The following is a 6,335-nucleotide window of genomic DNA, read 5'->3' as shown; positions in this document are numbered from 1 at the left end:
ATATATATATATATATATATATATATATATATATATATATATATATATATATATATATATATATATATATATGTGTGTGTGTATATATGTGTGTGTGTGAGTGTGTGAGTGTGTGTGTCTTTCTTATTTTTTGTATGTATAAGTTTCAAGAGTTGATTAATGGTTTGATAAAGGGAAACTTACACAAATATCCCAAATAAATCTCAACTTACCAACCTCTAGCCATTAGTCATAGACTTACCAAAACTAGCCAACAAAAATTGAAAAATCAAATAATAGGGTTCTTTCTCTCAAAGAATCACATGCAAAATTCACCTTCCATATTTTTAAGCGTGATTAGCAACATTAGACACAAGACGGAAAGGAAATTTCATGGACGGGGTAGCAAATAAGATGACGAAATATAAAAATCTATACAATATTCCAAAAATCTAAACAAAAAAGGAACTTTTTCGATGGGTATAGTTGAAATTTATTGAAAATATATAGATAAGTCAATATACAAAATTTGAGGAAGATTGGAGGTGATTTGGACTGGTTTTCTATCAAAATTCGTAATTAAATCGAGTTCAAAAAAGTCTTCTGTGACACATGTATCAAACATGTATCACGCATGTATCACACACACAGGTATACATGGATATACATGTCATACACAATTGATACAAATATGATACATATGTGATACACAAATGATACACAGTGTGACACATATCATTTTTTTTCATGTTCAGCTTTTACTTCGAATTTTCAATTCAAACCACCTCAAAACTTCACCAAATCATCCCAAAACTGAGATTCAAGCTCCTTAAGTTGTGCCAAATCAATTATAATAACACCCACTCAAAACAAAGCAAAAATTTGATATTTTTTGCTACAAATAGCTAATTGGCTAATATTAGTAATATTTTATCAATTGGCCAATTTTTGTAATGAGCTACTTATAAATGGACATAGCTGGTAATTTCCCTTTGATAAATGGGGTAGGGATTGGACTAGTGTATTTTAATTAAAATTTCCCTTTGGATCAAAACTACGTCGTTTCAATTAGTAATCTGAAGATTGAATCTTACCCATCCATCCCATCTTGATCCAACGGCCCTGATTAATCTCCCACCCTAGGTATTTAAAGCCTAGTTTGGCCAAAATTTGCCCCCATTTCCCTTATTGTCTCTTCATTTTTCTTCTTCCTCTCTCTTTTATTTCTCCTCCCCAGCAACTCCGCCTGTCCGCCGCCCAGCGCCGCCCGCCGGAATTCGCCACCGGCGGCGGCCAACGTCCAAACACCCCCAAATTACACCATTCTTTTCCTCTCATCACCCTCTTTCTAGATCCACAACCCAAATCCCCCAAATCTCCACCAATAATCAACAAAATCAAACCCTAGTCGCGCGTCACCACCCTAGCCGCCGCCCACCACCCCAAACTCCAAAAATTTTACACCATCGGCCTCCTCTTCTCCCCCTCTTTCCATATCTCCGACTCAAAACATCAAAAAACCCCACGCCGCCCTAGCGCCGCCGCCACTGCCCTAGCGCCGCCACCACTGCCGCCCACTGTCGCCCGTTTCTTTTCTCTAACCGGCCTCGAGCAAGGTTGTGTCGTTGATATTATTGAAACCGGACTCGGATTCACCGAAATTTTTTGGTTTCAAGAATATCAACAATAGAAGCTTGCTCGAAAGTCGTACCACTGCCTATCGTCGTCTCCCGGATGCTCGAGTATATGGTAAAATCGCAATCCCCGCCCCGTTATTAATTTTCTGATTTTTCTTTTTTTTGGGTTTTTAGTTTAGAGTTAGTTTCTATCTTGTTTCTTTATTTTGATCCATTTCTGATTATGTTTGTCTTTGTTAAATCGCTTCAGCGATATCGTGCGTTCCGTTTGGCTTTAATAGTTAATTTTCGTTTGCTCATGTTGGTTCATAATACATGTGTTGAAATTTAATTACATGTTTTAATACTTGGTTTAATTTGAATCAATAGGTTGATATTGGTGTTGTTAAAATCTGAAATTTAGATATTTTGTAGGGTACTAGTAGCTTGCTTTTAGTAGGGTGGCTGAAGTGACCCTTTGGGTCCTGCCATAGCAGATTTCAGGCTGTCCTTTCACCTTTTGGACAGCCTTTAGCACACAAAATCAGCCTCTTTTGGGGAGATTTTTGGTGAACTAAAATCTGTCCAAAAGTTGGCTTTTCTTTGCCTATTTAAGGGCTGCCCTTTATTCATTATTGGGGGGACTCCATCATACTTCCATAGACATTTTTAGAATTGCTTAAACACACAAAAACATAAAAATTTTCAGCAGTTGAACACATGAAAAGTAAGCTGAAATGGTGAGCTTTAGGAGTGAATCTTAGAGTGCAAACTTTTAGAAAAGTATAAGTCCTTTTTAGAGTTCGTTTCTGGGTTTCTTCTCGAAGTTTTCGGGCTGTTTTAACATGGATTTGCTGCTGGTTTTCTGCTGTTTTGCTGCTATTTTTATGCTGCTTTAGTTGCTGAGCTTCCATTCTTCGTTGTTGTATTTATTATTCTGCGACTCAGGTAACTCTTTAATCTTATGTTGCAGATATTTTCACATTAACAAGAAGATTGGAACTCATCTTGATTGTTGGGAGCATATCCATTTAAATAAATGAGTGCTTAGCTAAATTTCTTTATTGTTTAAATATATCTTGTTGTAGTTCATATGTAAAAAATAAATCCTTGGTTGATCAAACACTCTTTATTCATGTGTTATTTGTCTTTACTATCTATTATAGTTTTGATGCATATAAAATGAGATGTTTCAAGTAGGTTGCAATGTGCTTAAAGACTCCTTTTGCACCTTTGCAATTCTGGCCAGTTTATGATAGGCTATTCTTTAAAGAAAAATAACAAAAGAGCCATGCTTGAAACCTTTATTTATTGTGATAAAATTCAGATTTTACATGTGACCATCTCTGCTAGGATTTTAGATTTTTTTGGTAGAAAGTGGCTAGATCTTAAATAGGTGTTTGAAATTGCTAGTTAAAAATAAGGGTTAATGGCTTAGAACAAAAGAGGCCAGACTCGCAATTTAGCCCAGGTGGACTATCTTAGTAAACCAGCATTTGAAATCTATTGGGCTTTCAGCTTATGCCCATTTTCGGAGCTCAATAATGGGCCAAGGCATATTCTGTCCAACAGGCCCAATGCCTTTAAGAAGTCTATAAATATTTTGTCCATTTATTTTATAGATGTTGGCTCAATGCCATAACTAAATAAGCAAATTGGCCCACTTTCTCAATAAATAAATAGCTGGCCCATCTTCTAAAATCCATATGCTGGCCCATTTCTCCTTTTAACAAGAAGTTGGCATATTTCTTTAAAAAAGATTGAGTTGGTCCAGCATTTATTTGCATAATTTTTCCAACCATAGGGCTAGAAGATAATAATAGAAATCAGATTTCTGTTATTAGTTAATTAACACATTTTCTTTTTATTAGTTGAATTGCTAGGCAATCAGTAGGCACGCTTAAATCCTTTCATTCACGGATTCGCTTGCGTGGCGTGATATTTAACATTCAATAATTTAATTCACTAATCTCTTACTATATCTATAGTTTTAGTTAAATTTCTAATCCTTTCACCATACTCGCAGATTCGCTCGCGTAGCGCGATAGTAACTTTTTAATAGCGATAGTAACCTTTTAATAAATAATTTTTCTCAAAAGCACAAATACAGTTATTTTTTCTGAAAATAATAGCTTGCTAATAATCCTTTGTCATAACTGCGGATTCGCTTGCGTAGCGCTGTTACGACAAAATTAATAAAATTCGTTTTGGTCGCACATTCGCTTTCGTAGCGCGGTTAGGACAATTTTATACTATTTATATCATACTTTTTTTTAACAACTTTAATAAATTAAAAGCGGATAGGTAAAACATGAAAATACATATAAATCACTGTTTGTCCAAAATTAATTCAAGCCAAGTTTAAGTCAATAAAGCGACCGTGCTAGAACCACGGGACTCGGGGAACGCCTTATACCTTCTCCCCGGTCAACAGAATTCCTTATCCGAACTTTGTTTTCGCGGACCGATAAAAATAGAGTCAAACCTTCCTTTGACTAGGTATTCAAATAAATGGTGACTTGGAACACCGAAAAATCAATTCCAAGTGGCGACTCTGAACAATAAAATAATCCCTACTCAAGTTTTGTCACTTTAATTGGAAAAACTCTTTAACCCATACATACATATCTTTTTGGGGGTGGGAAAAAGGGGTGTGACAGCTCTGGCGACTCTGCTGGGGATAACCAGAATTCGAGCTTGTACATGTTGACTTTTATTTGGCTTTATTAATTTTGTATATACTGTGATTTATTTGTGCGATGTGCTACCTGTTTGATTTTTGCCGTTTTGATATTGTTGAACTGTACATATAAACTGTTTTCTCACGCACCCCCTCTGAGTCTTCTTGAAATTAAAATTGAGCATTTGCTTGACATAGCCCGCTTTCTTTGAGATAGCCGAGGTGCTTGTCATCCGGTGAAGGATTTTAGTCACACATATTTTAGGCGGGGAGCACCACCAGTTAAGCCGGAAAGCAATGCTACCGGTACACTGACCCTCCTCTGCTCGAGTAAGCCAGTCTAGATACCTTCTCCACCCGGATTTAAACCTAGAAGAACAAACCTCATGCCAGATATCCCTAGTAGGTTCACTTTATGTGCATCACATGCATTTGAATTAGCGAAACTCGGCACATGGGCCGGGTCCGTATAGGACATGTATCCTCGTTGAGACCATCATGCTCACTTATGTGCTATTTGCTACATCATTTGGAAGGCTTGCTTGCATTGTTGACTGGCTTTAAAAGATTAGTTGAGGGGAATTAAAACAAAGAAAAAAAAAAATTCTCCCAGTTTAGTATAAATAATCCTTTTTTTACTAAAATTTTGAAGTAGTGTGAAGTGAGGTGTAAAGATTAATTTTCATAAAAATCAGAAAATAAATAGTCGGTTTCATCGAACTACGCGGGCTTGATTCTCACTACCCAGTGAGATACGTAGGCAACCTCCATCGGGTTTAGCCCATATTTTAAAAAAAAGGGCATAAAAATTATGCATGTACATAAAATTTTGAAAAAAAAAATAATAATAAAAAATTGCTATATTTGGTCACCTTTTACTGTTTTGCCCTCGTATTCCGGTTGTTATGCCAGGACAGCCTTCCTTGGAAGCGTCGAGGAGCTATTTTCGCAAAATATTCATTTTGTTTATTTATTTTCACATTTTTACCGTGTTGCCCTTATTTCTGGCCATCTTAGTTGAGTCAACCTTAAAAAATATTTTTTGGAAGTACCATAATGGCTGTTTTCATAAAAGAATGAATTTTTTGTCTACTTTTACCCGTTTATCCATGTGTACGGATGTTTTTACCGAGACAGCCATAGTACTTTCCTTCGAAGTACTGAAGAACCGTTTTCATAAGAATAACCATCTTGTCCCTCTTGTCACCTTTTATCGTTTTGTCTCGGTCGGCCGGTTTTATCATGTCTTGTTTCCTCGGTGAGATACGTGGTTAGTCATCCTAGAGTCTGGTCCTTTTCGTCCAAATTTGGCATATCAATCGAGTCTGATCAGTTGGGTCTTAGTTTACTGATCCTTCAAAACGAGGAATTCTCCACTGAGAAGTTCGTTCATTGTCTTATCCAAAAGTCTGCCTGGTGTCATTTCTTCGAGTTTATATTAGGACTTGACCTCACATTTTTATTTGTCCAGGTAAGATATGAATTCAGTAAATGGAAGACCCGATAAAAATCAAAAAGATGATGAGCCCTTGCAGATTTGGCTTGTGCATAAAACACCCCGGTTGCTGAGGCAATGGTGGAAAAATATGGGCATTTGTGAGCAGGAAAAGATAAAGGACCATCTGGGTAACTTTGTGAATATTATGGAGATCAACCCAAGGGGGGACTTAATCGAGGCGTTGGTGCATTTCTGGGATCCTAATAACAACGTATTCCGTTTTAATGGTTTCGAAATGACTCCTACTTTAGAGGAGTTAGCTGGATACACAAAGTTAGGCGATGAGCTTCGGAAGAAGAGACCTTTGGCCCCGAGGGATGTCACTGGTAGTAAGTTCCTTGAGCATATGACAATCAGCCAAAATAAAATAGCAAGTGTGGAACGAGGACACGTTCGATTGGACTTCTTGTACGACAGGTATGGGTGTCCAGGTGGATTTTCAAAGCATGGAAAAGAGCTTGATACTAAAATTGGATACAAAGCTTGGCAAATCCATGGGCGGAAAGCATTCCTAGTGGCATTTCTAGGGACAATGGTTTTCCCGAGGCATGACAAAAATGTT

The 6,335-nt window shown here is 37.0% G+C and overlaps 1 long non-coding RNA gene across 1 annotated transcript; it reads left to right on the top strand.

Moving 5' to 3' along the window:
- Positions 1,569-2,794, top strand: LOC109235432. Its single transcript, XR_002069389.1, has 2 exons — positions 1,569-1,728; positions 2,569-2,794. It is a non-coding gene; the product is annotated as an uncharacterized LOC109235432 (long non-coding RNA).

Source organism: Nicotiana attenuata, chromosome 12, assembly GCF_001879085.1.
Source record: "Nicotiana attenuata strain UT chromosome 12, NIATTr2, whole genome shotgun sequence".
Lineage (NCBI taxonomy): Eukaryota > Viridiplantae > Streptophyta > Magnoliopsida > Solanales > Solanaceae > Nicotiana > Nicotiana attenuata.
Note: the sequence above shows the minus strand (reverse complement) of the source record. Positions and strands in the feature narration are given on the sequence as shown.